Source organism: Ceratotherium simum, chromosome 13 (assembly GCF_057802395.1).
Source record: "Ceratotherium simum simum isolate JZ-2026a chromosome 13, ASM5780239v1, whole genome shotgun sequence".
Lineage (NCBI taxonomy): Eukaryota > Metazoa > Chordata > Mammalia > Perissodactyla > Rhinocerotidae > Ceratotherium > Ceratotherium simum.
Genome location: NC_141912.1, coordinates 62,002,186 through 62,025,980, shown reverse-complemented (window position 1 = coordinate 62,025,980; position 23,795 = coordinate 62,002,186). Strand labels below are relative to the sequence as shown.

Sequence of the window (23,795 nt, the reverse complement as noted above, 5' to 3'; positions counted from 1 at the left end):
TATATATATATATAATGGAACACTACTCAGCCATAAAAAAGACAAAATCATCCCATTTGCAACAACATGGATGGACCTTGAGGGTGTGATGATAAGCAAAATAAGACACTGCATAATTTCACTCATATGTGGAAGATAAACAAACAAACACCTAGATAAGGAGAACAGATTAGTAGTTACCAGAGGAAAAGGGAGTGATAGGAGAGCAAAAAGGGTTAAGGGGCACATATGTGATAAATGAAAACGAGACTATTGGTGGTGAACATGACGCAATCTATAGAGAACTTGAAATATAATACGGTACACCTGAAATTTATACAATGTTAAAAGCCAATATGACCTCAATAGGACAAAATAAAATAAAATAAAGAGTTGGTAATAATGGGTCTGCAGCCTGAGGGGACATAGAGTTGACCAGGAAAAATAGGTGAGTCTTCCTTTTAAAATGTTGATATGAGAAAATGCTTTCAGAGCTACAAAAAAGTCAATTCTAAATTTATATTTAAAACAAAAATTTATTACCTGGATGGAGCCTTTCAGTCTTGCATTTTTCTGTAATGATGAAAGAATATTCATTGAATCATTACTTGGGTATATTCATTTTTTTATATTTTGTATATGTTTTGGGTTAAGGAAAAATGAAATCTTTGGTAAAACTCATTTGCAATTAACAAGGTTTACTAAAATCACAGACGTATATTCTATTTTATTTTCCTTGGCTCACCCATTTATTAAAATACTATTGTGCAATTTTTTTGTAAGTTTTTTGTAAGGAGGCGTACATATTCATGTAGAATGCCATTTAAATATCCTTATTATGTTATTATTCAGGTTGTATCCACACATGCAAAGTGAAGTGCTGAGCAATTTTCTAACTAATTCAATTAATTTATGTATCCACTCTGGTTAATCTGAACCAATAAAACCACTTTCATTTAGAACAAGTTTATTTATCTTCATTACCTGAGTAATTGTCCCTACACTCCATTCAAATTTGCCTACAGAGAAATCACATTCTGAATTAAGAACCAAGATGTTAAATGTTGAATCACCCTCAAAAGGAATTAGAAGAAATCAGCCAAAAATTACAAACATCTTTCATTTTCAACTCTTAGTTTCTAATGAATGTTTTATTTTTTATATATAACTTAAAAATGCATTTCCTATCTGGACTGAAATCCCATCAGCCAAGTTTCAGTCCAGGGGGAGTTTTACTGTAAAAATGCAATTTTTAAAACCAAAACTTCACGGAAATATATCTATATTCATATTAATATTTATCTATTTATATTTTGATTGATATACCTAAACGTCTAATTTAATCCACAAAAAATCTTATAGTGATATTTTTTAATCCTATGAATGAACTTTTACTCTACCTTTGAATATTTTCCCTGTTATAGTTATAGAACAACTTAAGGCACAGAAACTATTCACCCTTTGCTAAGGAACCACTATCAAGTCTGCTATTAGCGTAGCAGTGTATATGGGACTAGAAAAATTGAACGTTTGCTTTAATTATAAAGTTGCAGACCCCTCACATTACCATAATGTAACCCATTTCATTTCCTTCTACAATGGTAAATGTAAACATGTATTAAATTTACAGTACATTTCATACTTATCAATTGCAGTAGAGAAAAGTGACCTTCCTGGTAGTGGCCCTGAAATATAAGATAGTGAGCTCAAATGACCACCAAGTGTTTGTGTGCATGCCATCAGAACATCATATGGACATTTAATATACAGGACTCATGTCCCATTTTCCATGTGACACTAATGACCTGTATTTAAATCCATTCCTAGGTTCTCTGTGGTCATGAGCCTTCTGTGGCATACTTTAGAAATAGACAAATAACAGGAACCATGTATACTTCATTTATTATTTAAATGCCTTATGAGGGAATAAAGTTATTGCCCTAACACAATGAATGGCATATACGTTGTGCCCAGACGTGGAACAAAACCACATCCTCTTAATACCACTATTAGAATATAGTATTGTCATATGAAGCAATTTCCATTGATTTTCAGATCATTGAAATGAGGTTTGTATTAATTTGTGAAAGTCAATTTTGACATATTTTCAGAGATACCTGAGTTCCTAACCAAATATGTGCTTATTACTTCTATAGCTATCACTAAGACATCTATTTATTTTTATTTTTTTCCCTACATGCCAGATGGGCTCATTGGCTCTTCAGCATTCATTCCAAAAAAAAGTATACTATGTGGGCAGGATGTTAGTGTCTTGGCAGGGTTTGGGAGGACATACAGTTCACAAAGGATTTTGTGCAGGACACACTCTGTCTCCTGTTTGCAAATGAAATAATTTTAATGCAAACTTTATGTTTTCTGCAACATGAATTGACACAGAAACTCTTTGATTATAGTATTGAAAGGCTGAAATTTTTCTCAGAGTGAGTAGGGCAAATTTTGGAAAATATAAACTTTCTAGTGAGTTATGACTTTGGTTATTTAGATAGCTAGAGGTAACTCAAATTAGAGACTGACTAAACTGCTTATTAGGATACTTTATTAAATATGTGTAATGATTTTGAGTCCTTTTAGTCTTTTATCTTGGATATCATGACCTGATTAATAAGGGAGAAAAATTGCACTTAGAAATGACGGTGACCTTATTAGCAAAATTTCGTGTTCAATCACATTATTCTGCACTGCATTTATACACAGCTCTTCCGCTTCTGTCTTTTTAAGCTCAGGAACCAATTTTTAGTCCTTGGTTTTTCCTCCTCTCATCGTGTCTCCCATATTTTCCTTCATCAGTGCTGGCCACTATAGATGTCATTCACTTGCGCCGTGTTTACTAAACCTATGACTGTCAGTAGACCAATATAGTTTCAGAAAACTTTCTTCTGTGATAGAAAAAGAAACATTTCTGTGTCATTGTAAAGCAATGTCTCAACGTAGTGGTATAAATATGCAGCAGGCATGAGCACACACCTGGCAGATCTCCTGCCGGGGTTGCATAATGGACTGATGGTCCCAGCTGCTCACTCTGAAATCCTTCACCACATCACATTCTGTTGAGGCCATGCCTCTTGAGGGCTGCTCCCAGCCAGTGACTGAGTGTAGAAGGCACTCGAAGGCAGGCCAATTTCGTGAGACTTGGGTCTCCTCTGATGGGTGACTTTGGCTTGAAGGCTTGGCCTTGTGGAAACTTTCTTAGAACAGTGGTGCTGTCTGACGTCTTCCACTCAGTCTTTCTTCTGTCCTCTCCTCTCAACAGTCATCAGCCCTGTCTTAGTGCTCAATGCCTCTCACAGCCTCCTCTGTGTCTCTCCTCCTTTTCCCTCACTAGCATTTCCCCCAATAAAGACCCTGCACATCTAATCCTGTCCTGACATCTGCTTTTGGGAGGACCCAGAATAACACAAGTAGAACTAAGAAAACAGATACTAAGATGGGGATTTGGGACTGGCTCACTCATCACCCAAGAGGCTAAGAGAACATCATCTTGGTTGGGAGGTGGGGCAGGAGCATTTCTTGCCTAAAGTAGGATCTCAAATGCTAACAATTTCACTAGTGGTAACTTGGAAAATGTTCATGCAGACAGGAATGTTTTTGCAAGTGTGATTATTTGGGCATTTAAAAGAAAATGGTATCAACAACGCCTGCAAAGATAGTGGAGTTAGCTGATTACTAAGTTGTATTAACACCATGATGAGGGATAATGACAACTGAGGGTCATAGCAGGCAGTTAATAGCAATGTGTGAGAGTAAGATGTTCTCTTTGGTAGCTTACAAAGAAGACTTTATCTCTTGCAGGAGAAGAGTTGATAGGGCTGAGCAGCAGGGTAAAAATATAACAGATACGCAAAGCTGAGGAGATGTTTGCATGCCCAGCCAATATTAATGCCAGTGGCCTAGTATGAAAAACTTGGGGCCTGAAAACTTGGAATAGGCCATCTAAATGGATGTCTCTGAGGATGTTGGTCTGTAGACCCCCATGAATCTTCTGCGCTTACAGAAGTAGGCCCACCTTACCCTAAGAGTTTGTATGTCTGCTGTGTTGAAAGACACTGGAGAGGCCTAGCAAGAAACTGGTGTCTCCCCCTGTCACCTCAAGGGCTGTTCCAATCTCCTTTCTTAGCTGTCGGGCTGAAAACTAGGACTAAATTTCAGTGTAACATGACTGGGGATATTATGAGCCTGAAAGAGGTTATACACTGAATGGGATGTAAGAATTTGGTAGCATGTCCAAGCAAGAGACGGGAGAGTATCACTGATGGGGGTTTTGGGATAGCTTCATCAAGGGGGCCTGAATATAAAAATGGATGTCAGAATTCATTGATTTCTCAGAATATGAGATTTGACATTCCAGAAAAGTCCCCAGAGGATGAGGCAAACATACTGATGTGGGGGAGCTCTTTGAATCTGGAGGAGATGATAATTCTGATGGTCAATTTTATGTGCCAACTTGACTGGGTTAAGATGCCCAGATATCCGGTTAAACATTATTTCTGGGTGTGTCTGTGAGGGTGTTTCTGGAAGACTTTAGCATTTGAATCGGTCAACTAAGTAAAGCAGATGGCCCTCTCCAATGTGGGTGGGTATCATACAATCTGTTGAAGGCCTGAAAAGAATAAAAGGCAGAAGAAGGTTGAATTAGCACTCTGCTTGACTGTTTGAGCTGGGACATCAATCTTTTTCTGCCCTTGGAGGTCCTGGTTCTCAGACTCAGATTGGAATCTATACCACTGGCTGTCTAGCTCTCAGGCCTTCAAACAATACCACCAGCTTTCCTGGGTCCCCAGCTTGCAGATGGCAGATCAAAGAACTTCTCGGCTTCCATAATTACGTAAGGCAATTCCTTATAATAAATCTCATATCTTATTGGTCCTATTTCTCAGGAGAAACCAGACCAACACAAATTTTGGTACCAAGAGTACCTGAATCACAAAAACAGAGACTCATTGTCCCTCAATCAATTCCCAGACTGGAGTTTACAGTTTACAGACCCAGATCCCCTTGAGTGAAGGGGAGGTTGGACCCCTTGAGGAAGAATCCCAGTACACTACCAAAATTTATAATGTTAATCTTTCTTTTAACCTTCCCCAAAGGGACTTAGGACTTTTTAGCAGAGTAACTATACTTAGGGAACAAGGAAATAATCAGATCTTTCAGGGAGTACTGGACACTGACTCTGAACTGATGCTAATTCCAGGACACCTAAAACATCACTATGGACTGCCATGAGAGTAGAGGCTCGTGAAGGTCAGGAGATCAATGGAGTTTTAGCTCAAGTCCATCTCACAGTGGGTCCAGTGGGTCCCCGAGCCCACCCTGTGGTTATTTCCCCAGTTCCAGAATGTATAATTGAAATAGATAAACTCAGCAGCTGGCAGATTCCCCACATTTGTTCTCTGACCTATGGAATGAGGGCTATTATGGTGGGAAAGGCCAAGTGGAAACCACTAGAAATACTTCTACCTGGTAAAATAGTAAACCAAAAGCAATACTGCATTCCTGGAACAATTGCAGAGATTAGTGCCACCATCAAGGATTTGAAGAATGCAGGGATGGCAATACCAACTATATCCCCATCCAGTTTGCCTATTTGGCCTTTGAAGAAGATGGATGGATCTTGGAGAATGACAGTGGATGGTAGTAGGCTTAACCAGGTGGTGACTCCAATTGCAGTTGGTGTATCAGATGTGGTTTCATTGCTTGAGCAAGTTAACACATCCCCTAGTAGCTGGTTTACAGCTATTGTTCTGGCAAATTCCTTTTTCTCCATCTCTGTTAATAAGGTACACCAGAAACGGTTTGCTTTCAGCTGGCAAGGCCAGCAATACAATTTCACTCTTCTGCATCATGGGTATATCAACTCTTCAACTCTATGTCATACTTCAATTCTCAGGAATCTTGGTTATCTTTCCCTTCCGGAAGATATCACACTGGCCCATTACATTGATGACATTGTGCTGATTGGACCTGGTGAGTAAGAAGTAGTGACTACTCTAGATTTATTTGTAAAACATTTTCATGCTGAAGGGTGAGAAATAAACTCAACAGAAATTCAGGGGCCTTCTACCTCAGTGAAATTTCTAGGGGTCCAGTGATGTGAGGCATGTTAAGATATTCCTTCTAAAGTGAAGGATAAATTTTTGCATCTGGAACCTCCTATGACCAAAAAAAAAAAAGGCTTCCTCCATTAAGTGTGTTACTTTGGTCCTTTTACAGAGTGACTCTAAAAGCTGATAGTTTTGATTGGGACCCAGAACAGGAGTAGACACTACAACAGGTCCAGTGCAAGCTGCTCTGCCACTTGGGCCTTATGATCCAGCAGATCCAATGGTGCTTGAAGTGTTATTGGCAGCTAGGGATTTTGTTTAGAGTCTTTGGCAGAACCCCTATAGGTAAACTGCATTGCAAGCCCTTTGGATTTTGGAGCAAAGCCCTGCCAATCTCTGCAGATGACTACTCTCCTTTTGAGAAACAGCTCTTAGCCTACTACTGAGCCTTAGAACCATGGGTCACCAAGTAACCATGTGACTTGAGCTGCCATTGTGAGCTGGGTGTTATCTGACCCACCAAGTTGAGTGTCTACAGCAGCACTCCATCATCCAATGGAAGTGGTATATATGTGATTGGACATGAGCAGACCCTGAAGGCACAAGTAAGTTACATGAAGAAGTGGCCCAAATACCCATGTTCTCTACTCTTGCAGTGCAGCTTTCTCTTTTCCAGCCTACATGCATGGCCCCACGGGGAGTTCCCTGTGATCAGTTAATAGAAGAGAAGACTCAGGCCTGGTTTACAGATGGTTCTGCACAATATGCAGGCACTACCTGAAAGTGGGTAGCAGCAGCACGACAGCCCCTTTCTGGCACATCCTTGAAGGACACTGGTGGAGGGAAATCCTCCCTGTTGGTCAGAACTTTGGGCAGTGCACCTGGTTGTTCACTTTGCCTGCGAGGAGAAATGGCCAGATGTATAATTATACACCAATTTGTGGGGCTGTGGCCAATGCTTTGGCTGGATGGTTAGAAACTCGGAAGGAATAAGCTTGAAAAATTGGTGACAAGGAAATTTAGGGAAGAGGTATGTGGATAGATTTCTCCAAATGGGCAAAAAATGTGAAGATATTTGTATCCCATGTGAATGCTCACCAAAGGGTGACAACAGCAGAGGAGGGTTTTAATAACCAAGTGGATAGGATGATCTGTTCTCTGGACACCAGTAAACCTGCTTCCCCAGCCATCCTTGTCATAACCCTGTGGGATCATGCGCACAGTGTCCATGGCAGCAGGGATGGAGGTTGTGAGTGGGCTCAGGAACATGGATTTCTACTCACAGTGGCTGACCTGGCTATAGCCACTGCTAGAGTGCCCAATCTGCCAGCAGCAGAAACCAATACTGAGTCCCCAGTATGGTATCATTCCCCAGGGTCATCAGCCAGCTACTTGGTGGCAGGTTGACTACGTTGAACCTCTTTTATCATGCAAGGGGTGGCATTTTGTTCTTACTGGAACAGACACCCTGGATACAGATTTGCATTTCCTGCACACAATGCTTCTGCCAAAACTACCACTCATGGACTTACAGAATGCCCTATTCACCATCATGGTATTCCACACACCATTGTTTCTGATCAAGAAACTCACTTCATGCAAAAAAAGTGCAGCAATGGGCCTATGCTCATGGAATCTGCTAGTCTTATCACGTTACCATCCATCTTGAAGCAGCTGGCATGACAGAATTGTGGAACGACCTTTTGAAGACTCCAGTGCCAGTTAGGTGCCGATACTTTGTAGGGCTGAGGTAAGGATCTCCAGAAGGCTATATATTCTCTGAATCAGCATAGGATATATGCTATCGTTTCTCCCATTCCCTAAGGGTATAACTAGAATTGATATAATTAGACTGGCTCTCAGATTAGGTCCCTGGCTGTGGGGTAAGGCTGATCATAGAGAGAAGCCTAAGTGTAAACCTCTCAAACTGCCCCTGTGACCAAGATACTAAGTCAAAAATAATACTGAATCCTAGAGGTGAGAAACATAGCTATGAATAATAACTTTAAATCCCCAAAGGATGCAGGATTTGTGGTTCTTATCATATGTATTTATTTAATATTCCAGTCTTGCTCTGCAGAAGCTTAAATAATGACTGTACACTAATGCAGCGTTATTTAAGTAGCGTTACTGGTTCCAGTTGTGCTGAATGTGGAGCAGGTTCATAAGGTCTCAGGTACACGGTACACGGCCACTGATTCTGTAACTATGCTCTTTTCTATTCCAATCAGAAACAGTTTACATTCATGTGGGATATAAAACAATATTTATTTTTAGTTTTACTGCAGGTCTAGTCAAAGTCTCCGTGCCCCTATCATAATACAATCTGAAGAAGTCTGGAATGACTGGATATCCCACAGGACAACATATTGACCTATTGCATTGATGACATCATGCTAACTGGATGCAACGAGCAGAAAGTTTCTAGGACAGCAGAAATCTTGTTACGACATATGAGCTCCAGCGTGTGGGAGATTAACTCTGTGAAAACTCAGTGATCAGCTACTTCAGTGAAGTATTTAGGGGTCCAAAGGTCAGGGGCATGCCAGAATATCTCAGGCAAAGTAAAAGACAAATTGCTATATCTTATGCCTCTTATCACATAGAAGGAAGCACAGAATCTGGTAGGATCCTTTGGATTCTGGAGGCAACACATTCCACATCTAGAAATATTGCTCCACCCCATAAACTGGGTAGCGTGGAATTCTATTAGCCTCAAATGAAGTCTAGAGGAGGAAAGGGCTCTGCAGTGGTTACAGCCTGAAGTATAAGAAGCTCTGTTGCTTGGGCCATAATCCAGCAGACCCTAAGGTATGGGAGACGTCAGTGGTGAAAGAATATATAGTATGCAGCTATGGTAATCTCTAGCAGTTGCACAGTTGCACCAACACCATTCCCCAAACTCACACCTTGGCCGTAGACGAGATCCCACAAGACCAGCTGAAGGCACTGAAAAAGTCTGAGCTTGGATACGATTTGGGTGCAATACAAAAGTGCATAGTGGTTGCATTACAACAATATTCAGGCGTGGCCTTGAAAAGACAGTGGGGAGGAAAAATCTTCCCTGATAGACCTGCTACTGAGGCACAGGTCATTCATTTTGTGTGGAATGAGAAGCAGACTGAGGTGAAAATATATACATATATTTCTAGGCACTGGCTAATGGCCTAGCCATTAAGTTAGGGGCTTGGAAGAAAAAAAAGGCTGGAAGTTCAAAGGCAAAGAGGTCTAAGGGAGAGGCATAAAAATGAATATAGACAAAGTGTGAAGATTTTTATTGTGCATGTTAACACCCACAAAATATATTCACTATGAAAGATGTATTAAGCAACCAAATAGACAAAATGACTCGGCTAGTTGACATTAGTCAATCTTCATCATTGACCAATCCAACCGTGGCACAATGGGTGCATGAGCAGAGAGGCAACAGTGGCAGAGATGGAGGTTAGTATTAGCTCATTAGCATGGACTCCCACTTACCAAGATGGATAACAACTTTACCATAAGAGAAACCAATACTAAGATATGCTAAAGGAGATGAATCAGCCATTTGGTGGCAAGTCAACTCTACTGGAACCCTATCCAGGAAGGGTCAGTAGTTTGTCCTCCTAAGGATAGATAACTATTCTAGGTATAGAATTGCCTTTCCTGTTAAGCTTCAGCCATCACTGCTATCCAGAGAGCATGATCCACAGGCACAGATCCCATACATCATAGCATTTGACCAGGAGACTAACTTTCAGTGAACGATGTTGAGGAGAGAAACAACAATCACAGGATCCACTGGTTGTATTAGATTCCTCACCATACTGAAGCAGCTAGTCTCATAGAATTGTAGAAAAGCCTTTTAAAAGCACAGCTGTAGTGCCAGTTGAGAGGCAACACTCTGAAAGCATGGGTGTCCCCTTCAGGATGCAGTCTACGCATGAAATGAGAGACCTCTGTATGGTCCTGTGTCCCCAGTAGGAGGAATATATGGATTTGGTAATGTGATAGCACTGCCATCACTTCCAATAACTCACTAGGGAATTTTGTGCTCCTGTCCCTGGAGTCCTGGTCTCTCCAGTTACCCTCTTGCCAGGGGATGCAGCAAAAGTCCCATTGAATTATACATTACTCTGCTGCTGGGGCACTTTGGACACCTTGTCCCTAGGCACCAGGAAGCAAGAAGAGCAGTCATCATTGGGCAGGCAACATTGATCCTGATCTATAGGAGAAGGTAGGACAGAATTTCACAGCAGGATGGGGATAAATGTATTTGGAACCTAGCTGGATATCTTCTGCTCTTTCCTCTCTCCATAACATCTGTGAACAGATACATAGAGCAACCCTGACCTGAGAAGGATGTGATAACCAAGGGTTTAGACTTCTCAGAATAAAAGTTAAAGTCACATCACCAAGTTAGCCATCAAGGATTCAAGTACTTGATACCTGAGGATGAGGGGATTTGGAAAGGATTGTGGAAGAAGGAGAAAATGAATTGTTGACCTGATATCGGATGCAGCCATCGGGCTGTGGTTCATCCCACCAATATCTCTCTTCTAGTTTCCCTTGAGGGAGAAAGGTCCTCAGGGATCTTGTGGTAGGTGATCCTGAGCTTGTGTGAGACAAGTTATGTACAACAGCAGCAAGGGAAAAACACCATTCAGGTGTCCTCCTGTGAGGAGTGCAAGTGACGCTCTGAAGATGTCTCAGCCTTTCTGGGTCCTTTAGCTTTTTCCCTCCCTAGTATTTCTCTTGATAAATCTCTTGCACAGCTAATACCGTCTCGGAGGACCCAGACTAACGTTTGGTAGAGACTTAAGTGTTTGTTCGAGTTTCCATCCTTATTTTGTATTTTTTATATATCTGCGTTCTTCACTAAGTTTTACCACATTATACTGATTTATTTCTGTTTCTATAGTCCCCTCAAATTATTTAGATTTATTAAGTAAAGAAATAATGTTTTTAAAAAAAGAAAAAAAAAAAAAGAAATAATGTTTTATTTTTCCTTCAGTGCCCTAAACATTGTTCCTAGAATATTCTCAAAATATGCTTATTTAATAAAAATTTAAATAAATAAATGAACAAGTTATGCATAAACATTATAAATTACCACATAATTGAGAAAGTAACTATAATGTCAATGTGTTCTCTTGGCTTCATACTTCCATTTAGTGATGAGAGTTTTTAAAAATAATATATTTACACGGATGCACTTTTTTGCGATATTTTCAGCACATCAGGAATAGGAAAAATGAATATATAGTCTGGAAAGTAAACACATTTAGATAATTAAAGAGAATATGATATTAGTTTACTTACTTTTGAATTAATTCTTAGGGAGGACATATACCGTTATACAGCATCTTACCAGGATAACTGGTACTTAGTTGATATTTTGCATGTGCTAAACTCAATATATGATACATATACAGTTATTCTCCATTAACATCACCAAGGATTCTTCCTTGAATTATGACATAAATTCCACTACTTTATACAAATGCAGTTATTTGAAAACAGAGAAAAAAAGAGAGAAAAACACACCCATGGGTGAAAGAAAATGAAAGTAATCCTTTTACAAATGGTACTGGGTCATTGTATTTAACAATAGAGAAAGGCCAATCATAGCATTTTAAACTTTCAGTATATTCTAACGTTCTTAGGTAATGTTATTTAATCCATGATGTCATTCTAAGTCACATAATAGCAATTTGTATTAGAATGAGATTGTTTTATATCATAAAGTTACCAATGAATAAGAAGCAAAATTATTAACATTCATAACTATAACAATAAGTTATTCAAAAAGACATTAATTAAATGTCAACTATTGGTAGGAATAAGTGTCTAGATGTACATTAATTTCAAGTTGATGATAGATACATACAGTCAAAATAATGAGCCTAGAAGGAGTAAACAGATAAAGAGCAGATATGGCATTTGAAGCATTGATTATATTTCTTCTAGCAGCACTTGAATCATTTATGATCAATTTAATTAATGGCTCTCCCCAACGTGACTACTTGTCAGAGAGAAGCACACATATATTGCAAATAAATTCTTAAGATAAACATGACATAAGTATTTTAATGGTCTACTAATAAACACATTTTCCGTGAGATGACACATGAAGCTAGGGCTGCCCAGCTTTAGCTGCCTGAGGTGGGTGTTAGTCGGGCACTAAAATAAAACCAAGTGATGATATATTATTCTAGGTATTGTTAAAATTAACTGTCAGCACTATGTGATCTGCCCTCTTAAGACAACTGAAACAATTAGACATTACACATTTGTATTATAGTAGGTTTTGTATTTTCTTCCACTTTATGAACATATGGTTAAGAAAAAGGATATGAAAATAATTTTACATGCACATATTGAATTTTCCTTCCATATGACAATCAATATTAGCTCTTATCCAGCCTTTCACTTCAGTTAGAGATTCTTGATAGGTTTTTATTTGCGTGCCTGAAAAAGCATCCTTAGAACTATGAAGCTAATCCCGACTTGACAATGTAATTGTATAATTGAAGAACAGGGCCTCAAGACAACCTAAACGTTAACACACGATGTGCATTTAGGTAACATTATGCAGAAAATTGTTTTTTAGATTTGAAAAGAATGATTTAATAGCGCACTATATCCTCACTCTTAAGCCTAAAGTACGTAAACCATGAAGCAATTTAACTTCATTAGCCAAAGAAGCATTAATAAGGGTAGCTGTCTAGAACTTCTCAGCCACCTCCTAAATTCCAATAGGATGCTCACAGCATCTGTACAAAATAACTACAAAAATAATTGCATAAGTTAAGTTCAAAATCTCAGGATATTTTGTGGCTCTCTGAATGAACCGATTGGCTTCCAGTTTGACTTAACTATTTTTGAAATGATTGTTGTCTTCGCCTATAGGTCTCAGAAAGACTAATAAAATGATAAATTGTAAGCTGGTAATGGCCATAAAGAATGAACACGAATTCCTGCCTTTGCTGTTTCCTTATTTGTTATTATGTTCATGAGATGAATGTATGGAACAGCTTGGATCTCAGACACCGCAATCTACTTTTACAGGGAACTTTAGTAAGAGTTTGAGGAAGAGAGAAGAAAGAACTTTGATCAATATGGGAATGAAAATTCAATTTTTGTGGGGCAAGGAGCCTTTCCTTGCATCCAGTAACCAAATATTTGCTTGAACTGCATATTTTGCCCTCTTTCAAATGGTCCTTTATCTATCTTCAACCTCTAGTTTTACTGACATAAGAGACAGCAAGGTCCAGCTTATTAATTCTGGAGGTAATAATTCTAATTTTCCTCCCAAGCTTAACTCTAACTTCTCTCTTAGTGGTCCTGGAGGCAATGAAAGCTGGTGCAGCAGCCGAATTTAAACATGGCAACACTCAGAGAGGATGAGCGGATGATTTGATTCCAGAGGACTTGATTACCTCTTCTTTTCAGACTTAACTGCTGTGCTCTTAAGACAATTTGAACTTCTACTTCGGAATATGAAAATGGAGCATTTGAGTTTCTTCTCGCTTTAAAATGAAATCAAAATGGTGAAGTTACCTGGATAACCCTCCAAAATGTAGATGGTCACAGGACCTTGGGAGGAAAAGTGAGACTAATTTCGATCTAGCCGTGTGGTGCTTGTCTGTGCTGTGAAGGTGGTTTAACTTGAAAAATCATTGTCTCTTCCCAAGTCACTGCCCTCACAGGCACATTGCAGGGGACTTACTGTGTTATTTAATTTCCCTTTTTCTTACATTGTTGAATTAGGAGCATGTAAATAGCGACTGATTTATCTTGTAAGGAAATATAAATCTCAAACAATCTCTATTTTTGCAATGCACCTTTTACCTCAGCATGTTGGCTGGGAAAGAAGATGACTGATTGATTTGGGATGGCAGGGTAGAAACACCAACTTTTCCTTCCACTACAAAAATAAAATAAATAATAAAAAGAAAAACAATTTTGCAACGCTATGCTATTTCCAATCAAACTTAGAATGAGGCGAATTGAAATTATATTTCTCCTTTTCATTTTTCTTACTCTTTATTAATCCATCGTCTACACGATGTTTACAAGATTGCTGTAGCTCTATTGTTTTCCTTCCTTTCTTCTTTGTGACATTGAATTAGCATCTGAGAAATTAATTGCTTCACCACTCTGTGCTAGCTCTTCTATTGTCTGATATTGGCCCCTTTGTCCAAGATTGTTCTACTTACATCACTGAGCAGAGAGCAGTTTGCATCTTTTCAGGGTTTGCTTCCTGACAGCTCTTGTCTTCGATGATAGCAAGACAGAGCTTTCAGAGGCTCTATTAAATAGACTTCTCCAATTTGTTTGTGCTCTTGCATTACATAAACAAACCCAAAAGAAAATATAAGTGCTGAAAAGTATATCTGGTATAATTCCCAGGTATGTTGTTCCAAATGACTTACTTTACGATTGTGAACACAATTTCTGTGGGGTGGGGGACATATACTGAGGTCCAGATACAGATTGCTGATGTGAGAGATAAAAGGGCTGCTTTAATGAATCAATCAAAAAGTCACCGTCATACTTGGAGCCACAGAGATCTGTTATTATGTTATTATAAAACTAGGGCAGGGAGTAGAACTTTAAGCCATGGGAACAAAAACCAAATATGGCTAAAATTCAGCCACAAGCAATAGGGTAGCGTAACTCTCAAAGGCCTCCTGACTTTTTCTTCTTGTATAAAAGTTTCCCGAGGGGTAAAGTAGGAGAAAAAACAAATGAGGACACAAGATTCTTTGGCAGGTAAGGTCATTTGACTGAGGAATAATCTAATTTCTGCCAAGAGATCAAAAACAACAATTTTTTTTTTTATTTTGGTTTTTTTCTTCTTGGAATTTAAAATATAGCTTTAAAAAAAATCTAAAAGAAGAATCCAACATTTGGTGCTACAAGTTCCCAATAATTACACAATCTACTATTATTTTCTTATACTTACATTTATTTTTTTAGAAAGAGTAATTTCTCTTTATATTTTGAAAAAGTAAGTCTGTTACAAGTGACATTTGACCTGTATTAGTTCATAAAATACAGATATGTCACTCAATTCGATGGGTTTCTCTTATTTGTGAAGTAGTTTTATCTTGCTTACATACTCTTAGACACAGCAGTCGCTAAGCCAAGAGTGTCTTACAAGGGCCAGCTATTTGATATGCCACAGGGTGACTGAGGTGACAGCTGTGAACATTCAGGCAACATAAATAATATGTAAATAACTGCATGCTCTCCAACAAGACGCAACTGGAGTGGCTTTTCATAAACAACATGTACTATATTGCCCAGTGCACAATAATAAGTGTGTGATTGTTATAATATGCTTCTTGGATTTTTTTTTTCATGCACTAAAATGTTTTTAACATTTCTAAAATTATCTCAGCTGAAAATTATCTTTAGTTCCAGAGGGTGGAAGAAGAATAATTCTCTGGCGTTTCTTTCCTTCTCTGCTTTCTTTCCTTTTATTGGCAAAACAATGCACTCCTTAAAGAGGTTAAGAAGCTTGATGGGTGAATCGGGGAAGAGCCTAGTGAAACTGGCAGGGCTGTTCTCTGTACAATTCCCCCTGGCTGCCTTAGGACTCGGTGAGGCTTATTCCTTGAGAAGGAAAATCCATGTGTGTTAGGAAAGAAGCTCTATCTCTGAACTTACATTTAGAAAAGGTGATTCATGCGCTCCCATTCTCATAAAGGAGATCAGTTGAGGACTGAATTAATCTGTGCTTTGGAGAACAATAAGAATGTGTCATCTGAAGCAGATTTTTCAAAGATTTATCAAATGGGAATCTATTCATACCTAATGGGATTGTTACTAAGACCACTGAGAACACTTTTAGATTTCTAAGGAAGAAGCATATTGAAGTGACAGAAAATACTATTATTGTTAAGTCATAGAATCCCATAAAGTTAAAATATCAATTCTCAAAAACACTTCTTGCAAACTGTGAAACTATAAGCACAGCCATTTCTACACTATCTTTTTTAAATCCAAGGAAAGAGCAGCCAACTACCATTTAATAAAAGTAATAGAAGCTCTTCCTTTTGCAGAAAACATTTTTCATCTACCAAGTGCCGAGAAGGAATATTAATATTGATTCAGACTCAGATATGAATCCTGACCTCAAAAGTACTGAATGTGATTAGCCTGTATGTGCATTGGCCCCACGGTTTATGAATTCTGACTTTTTTCTTGATGATGACATTTTAAATCAAAGCAATTTGAGCTTTCTATAGTAATATTGAAGCCCTGCATATTTTCAAATGCTTTTGGCACAGTGTAGAAAGGGCAGAAAACTAGATTTTTTTCACAGTAATTCTGCATAACACCATTCCATCTTCTCTTAGGATATGTTTCCCCAAAATAAGTTTGGTGAAATCAAAGTGGTAGAAATATGGTCAATGCACGTTTTGTCTTAGCCAATAGTACAGATCAGAGAGTGCGAGTAGAGTGAGCAGATTCATAGATAACCATATACATTTGTTGCCTTTTTAAAAGAAAGTCTTGTGGTCATGACAGAATGCTGATTGTGAAACCTGTGGAAGACAAATAGAATCAAAATCAAGGAATTATATATTTTTAAACATCCTTTATTGATTTAGGTGATTTAAAAATGTAGCACCCCTTTAAAAGGAGTGATTCTTTACGATTCGAAAAACACAAATTAGAACCACACCTTTCAAGATTAGCAGTCAGTGTAGACATAATGTTGACTATTAGCCCGGAATTCCAAATCCAGATTCAGAAACAGTGTGAACTAATTATTTTTTGTCTTTGACACCTCCCTAAATTTCTCCTTAGTGATGTACTGACTGTGCTGTCCATAGAGTTTATTGAAAAATCACTCAGGCAGTCGGATACAGACATATACATTCTCTTTTAGTTCATTAATCTTTTAGCCTTCAATCAGTGATTCTTTTTCCCCCAACACCATCATTTTACTTTCTTCCCTTTCTCTTCAGTTTTCTGCATTTTTTCTCATTTCCTCTCTCAATTGTCTTGCTCCTTTTTTCCACATACGTCGATTGTTGAGAAATGTGAATAAGCCTCATTACCATGAAGTAGATGATGGTTCTTTCATGCACAGAAACATACCAGCACATCATTTAGTTACTTGATTCCTGCTGATGGGGTATTGACTACACAGTGCAACAGCAGAGAGGGTGTCCAATTAAAGAGAGTCCAACAAATGTGAGCATTGAAAGGCAAATAAATAAATCCTGTTACTTTTACCCCATCAAGTTTGATGAAAGTAGAGAGCATAATTTGAAATGTGGCTCTTAAAATTTTTTTGACAAGGTCTTCAGTGATTTCACACACACAGACCCCTCCTTGAAATGCTGCCCTGGTTGTTGTGACACTAGTGACTGTAAGAAAGAATGGGTTTTTCTTGTGAATATATTTTCTGTGGTAATTTTAATTATTTAAAATCATGTTTCAGAAATAAATCCACCCATCGAGACTGACCAAATGCTTGTTTCCAAGAGATGTTTGGGCCCCAAAGGAGATTGCCTGCCTTTCTCACTTCTTTCTTTGTGCAAAATTGTTCTATGATTTTTAGGATTTGCATGGTTAATTATGCCTTTCAAAGTGTCAACAGTTCTCTTTAGGGGTTCAGACTATTTATGTATTACAAAAAGCTTTTAGTGATAAATAGTAAAATTCCTTCTATATTTTTTTTTTTAATTATTGAATACACATTGTATACACATGGGGACCCTAATTGCTTTCTTTTCTAGATCCTCCAGGAGGCTATGCCAGATCATGTGACCCCACAAAACACTCCCAATTGTTTAGAATTATGCGTTAATGAGAGGACAATCACAGAAGGCAGCTGTAAGCTATGAATGCCCAAAGTTGGACAAAGGTAAGATGGGAAAATCGTCACTAAATGACTGGTCTCTTCTTGTGAGCGGTGTAGGGCACCCTGCTGCCTCACATCCCTCCATCAGTAATCTGTTTCCCACCATCTAACAAACGTTCATTGAACAACTGCTACAAGACAGGTCCACACAAGACACGAGGAATCCAGGAACTGTTTGTGAGGACCAGACAAAACAGAGAAGCATGCAGCTAAGAGATCTGATGGGTGCAATTACCGTGGGACAGTGAAGGCCTGTGGTCTCTACTGAGGCTGCCAGGACACAAGACGGTGCTGAGTTTCTCTGGGCGGATCAGCATTTAGCTTCAGAAGCCTCAGAAATGTTCTCTGTGGCAGCCTGGCCTGACAGCAGTGAGCAAGGCCTGCAGCAATCTGGCCAGTTTAACTCTTTCACAGATAGTCTTCTCTATTCAGTGTTGCCTTTGATCTTAATCAGGTAACAATAGAAAATTAAAATGTAGGCACTGGATGCAATGAAATCATTAAAGTAATGTGGAAGGGACTATTGAGATATCTAGTCCAATTAGAATTATTAGGAAATATTGCATAAAGTTGAACATAAAACATTGTATAAAATTTCTTAAACATCAAACAATAACAAACTCAATGTAAGTGATATTTTCAAGTAGTTGAATAAATAAATGCTGCTCTATGGACCATTTTATGAGAGAAAATTATGGGAGAGAGATTTTAAAATAGATTTGTTTGATAGGTAAAACAGGTACAAGCCATAAAAAAGAGAAAACTCATTAAGTAAGTAAATTCAAGAAATAAATATCTTTATATCTCTCCCAGAAGGAATGTGGAGAACCCTAATGGAAGGCTAAAATAAGATGCACAGTAAAATTAGCTAGAATGGCTAGAGAAAGTACAGAAAATTAGGCGCCTTCATAACAATAATTAGTTTTAAAGTTATATGCCATATGTACCAGTTTTCAATTTATTTTGTCTAATTTTCTTCTGCTTATTGTTACAACCCTGCTGTGGATAATCTTCACATCTCTTACTTAGGAGGCAGCTGTCACGTGGAACTGAGCTGTTTTTCTCAGTTATTGAATCGTAACCATCATGTCATTTTAGCAGAAGAGCCGTAAAAGATAGGGTGTATGAAGATCCGTGTCAAGAAAGATGGAGCTGAAAGGAGTAGATTTGCGGTATTAGAAGCGTTGTTTTATAAAACGTAACGAACTCAACACATGAGATCCTTCAGTAAATTTTCTTGGCACTGCTTTGAACTCGCTCCAGGATCTGGCCATGTCTTCCCACATCCACCACCACTCAGGACCAGCTGTTGTCATGTGTCGTATTATTGCAGCTTCTCTGAACTGGCCTTTCTGCCTCCACTCGTATGCTCCTATAGTCTATTCTGCCTCAAGGACGAAGCGGCCTTTAAAATGTGAGTCTAAGCATAACATGTGGCCCCCCATATCACACACAGCGTAGAAGCCACTGTCCTCAGAGTGATCTAGCCCTTGTCCCATCTCTGACCTCATCCCTTCCACCCACTTTTTGTCCCCTCCACTGCAGCCATACTGCTCCTGCAACAAGTAAGGCAAGCTCCCTCCTCAGGACATTTGACCATGCTGTTTCCTTGACCACAGATGCTCTGTCCCCAGATATTTGCTTGTATGCTTCTTCTTCTTCTTTTTTTTTTTTTTGTGAGGAAGATCAGCCCTGAGCTAACATCCATGCCAATCCTCCTCTTTTTGCTGAGGAAGACCGGCCCTGAGCTAACATCTGTATCAATCTTCCTCCACTTTACGTGGGACGCTGCCACAGCACGGCCTGACAAGCGGTGCATCTGTGCGCGCCCGGGATCCGAACCTGGGCTGCCAGAAGCGGAGCGCGCACACTTAACCGCTATGCCATGGGGCCAGCCCTGCTTGTCTGCTTCTTACCTCCTTCATAACTTCACTAAAACATTAGTGACTGGCTGTTACTGCAGTTTAATATTTTTACTTAATATCTAATGGTTTTATATTTTTATTAAGCTGCAGTGATAATCAATGTAAGCAAATCTAACTAGATCTTCTCACTAGATCTGCACATAATCATTTTAATTTATGTTTTAAAATGACTAAAATAGTAAAAATGTTACTAAAAACCTTAAACACCCACTCTATGTTGTAATTCATTTGTGGATAAATTCCTGAGTTCCTATATATAGAATCTATAAATAAGTGAAATTCAGGATGTGGTCATACAAATACATACAGAAAAGATTTTTTTAAATTTTATATTATCAGATCATGTCATTAATTAGTCATAATTATATAATTTTAAAGCAAACTAGAGCCACCATTTTAAAAATATATAATTACTTATGATTTGAAATCAGTACAAAGTGGTTAAGCATGTTGAAATTTTAGTTATTGAACAAGTTTTTATCTTGGCATAAACTTATTTAAGAATACGTCAAATTTCCTATGGATTTAAGCTCATAGAAAATAGATTTAAAAACCAAGCTTTACAGTTCAATACAGCCATTAATGAGAACCATAGGCGATTCAACTGTAATTCAATCTATTTTTCTCTCAAAGGGTTTTATTGTGCATTTTTAGGTAACATGTTTATATGTACGATTCTCTTAATTTGAGGGAAGAAGATAGCATGTCATATAAAAACATGTAGCAGTCCTTAACACTCCCAAATACTCATGTTTAGTTTTAGCAAATTTTTTACCTTCACCATTCAGTTTTTTCTCCTAAAGAAGTTATTTTTTTAGATGTTGTAGCTATAAGCAACATGGAAAGCATGTTTTAAGAAATATTATAGTCAACGGTTACCTCTAAAAATGGTCCTATAACATGGAGACATAGCTTTTAATAAGCTGCCATCAATAAGGAATCTTCAGAGTGAGTTTGACTGCTATATATTTTTGAATAGTCCTCAGATCTCATTTTAACTGATATCCATATTCAATGAAAGGAGAAAAAAAGGGTCTCTATGTGAATTCACAGTTATCCGAAACCCTGTTCTCCCAAACCCAGGGTGATTTTCTCTGAAGGCTGGATTCACATCACATGATGTGCAAGTGCACTCTTATTTCTAGTAATATTTCTAGACAAGTTCAGTAGTTATAGTAAATGTTGCTTTTGTTTATTGCAGAAAACAGAACCATTCATATTTCAACCATTTTTTGAATTTTAATGTTCATACTTCTTACACTTACTATTTTATTGTTTTAATGCACATTTGTTCTACATAACTTATTAAAATTGTATAGGTCAAATTGTTCAAGCATACCCTTATCACAGTTTTTTTCCTCTACATTTTCAGTGCTTTTGCATTCATGGGTGCAAACAACATTTGAATTTATTTTATTATAGAATTCAACTCAATTTAAATTTTTTGTAAGGATGAGTGAACCTAGCCATCTTTTTCATTTGTCAAATAACTTGCACTATTTTTCAAAGAGTTTCAGTTCACTGTAATCCCATTTACGTTTTTTCTGAGCAAGTTGTACTTCAGAAAATCCACATAGGAATGCTTCTTCCTAGTCTTCATTCATCATTCCCAAGAAATGGAAACATTTTCCTCATTATGGTGATCCATAAAATTTGGGGTAAAATTGTAAATGAATCTTATAGTGAAATAAGATGTAAATATTTGTTTATATAATTTTTTTTTGGTACCAAAAAGCCAAACAAAATGAAACAAAAACAAAAATGAGAGAGTATACAACCCTGGATCTATATGCAAACTTGTTACTCCGTTATTCTGGTTTATTCAAGCTTGTTAATTTGTCTCTAAAACATTGAGGTGAAGAAATGCAGAACTCAAGGAGACAGATCAAAATTTTCTATATTCTTTAATAGTCCCATTGTAAAATTAGCTCCAAATACTCAGAGCTTAAATGAGTACCATATGTGGTACTTCTGGAAATATTTTGATTGTTTTTCAAACTATTTGTTAGGCAAATGACTAGATATGTTAGAATTCAGAGAATAATATCCAAAATAACCAAATACCACAAGCAAAGCTACAAAAATTTAAATACCCTGACAAGAGATTAAAACTTTTCATTAGCATCTGTTGCTATCTCATCCACAGTTAAACATACTGTGAGTACAAAGTTGTGAAAATATATCCACTGCAGTCAATGAACTTTGGATTATTGAGAAGGAACATGCATAATGTTGGAACTGACATATTCTGACAAAGATGAGCGTGGCTGTCAGTTGGCAAATGAGTGCTCTCGACACTGACTGACTGCATCAAACAAATTGCTTTAAAACTTATTCCTAACTGTAAATACAACAATAAAATAAAATAATTGTTACCATCATACGATTATGGGCATTTCCTTTTTTTCTTCAAAATTGTATATGATATGGTTTCATCATCTTAATTGATAATAAGAAATGATGATTGAGATGTTTGGTAAAAGGGGAAGAACGTTGACGTGTAATTACTTATTCTTCAGAATCAGTGATTTAAAAAATTGCACATCGGTGCTCCAAAGCAGACCAGCTCCAGCGGGGAAGCAGGAAGTGAGCATAGACCCCTTCCTCACATTTGTTTCCACCTCACTCCCACCTCCAAACCCTACTACTCCACTTCCTCTTTTTGTCTTCCTAAAATAAAAGATCATGTGCTTGCAATTTGAACATGGATAATAATAGTAACAGCAAACACTTTCATACATTTATTATATTCAGGTCCACTCGAAGAACATTACATGAATTAACACCTTTATTTTTCACGCTAAACCTAAGGGACTGGTACTTTTATTTTCTCCATTTTTCAGATGAGGAAAACAGAGCACAGAAGTGTTAAGTAACTTGGGTAGGGCGCCCATCTCCTAGGTGAAAAGGCCACTTGAACCCAGCCAGTCCGGCTGCACAGTGCATGCTCTTAATCACAACCCCAGGGCTCCATAAATGTGTCACCGGATCTTGTGAAACGTACACACTAAGGCTGGAGGCTGAGACTGTGCACTTCTAATCTGTTCCCACTTGACGCTGCTGCTGTTCTACAGACCAGATGTTGAGCAGCAAAGCATTGCACTGTGCTGCCTCTTATATGCTAGACAGGATACAACAAACATGCGGTTGAAAGGACCCCTTGTGGTCATGCATGCTTTCTGTGCCGCCAATCTTTCCACATCTAAAGTGAGCAGAAGATCTGAGGTATCTGGACCTTCTGAAGCTTTAGGCAAGGTATGTCTGTCCTCACTGCATCTGTCATGTCCGCCCCTTGTCCTATAATTCTGTCATATTAATTTTTGAGGTCAAAGAGTCCTCTCAATATGAACTAAGAGCATGATCCATGTTCACGTAAATTTACAGTTAAGATTGAAGGAGAGCTTGATGTTAATATCAAGACAATCTTCAAAGCCAGCTGTGAGGTTATACGCTATTCTGTGTCTTGTCTGTTCAAGGCTCTGTTTTAAATAATTCAAGATTTCCTCTAAAATGAACTTTTATATTCTCCTATAGCAGTAGAAATCTCTTTTTCTGGAATGTATAGGTTTTTTTTTAACAATTTTTGGGATACATGTTAATGATTGACAGCAAATTATTATTCAATGCCCTTTAACGTGCACACAACCATAAGAAAAAGAATTTGGCTGAAATATTTATATCTTTTCTTTGAATATTGCTACAGTTTAGAGGCAGTGATTTTTAGTCTTGTCCTAATCTAGGCTTTTGCTCTCTGACTGTCTTTTTACTGATTCCCTGGGATCTTTCAACATTCTTTACAATTCCACTGAAGATTTTCTTATAGAGATTTACTATTTTGACAGGCAATAAACAATTCTTGAATTTATCATATTTTACATTTGATGTCTTTGGTTAGCCTAACATGTGTTTTTCTCCCTGATACATTAATATTTTTATCTTTGGGTTGTTTTTGCATAATACATA

General features: G+C 37.9%; 1 pseudogene; it reads left to right on the top strand.

Annotated features, from left to right (window-relative positions):
* Nucleotides 1-264: 264 nt before the first annotated feature.
* On the top strand, nucleotides 265-7,862 carry LOC106800861 (uncharacterized; annotated as a pseudogene).
* Nucleotides 7,863-23,795: the final 15,933 nt, after the last annotated feature.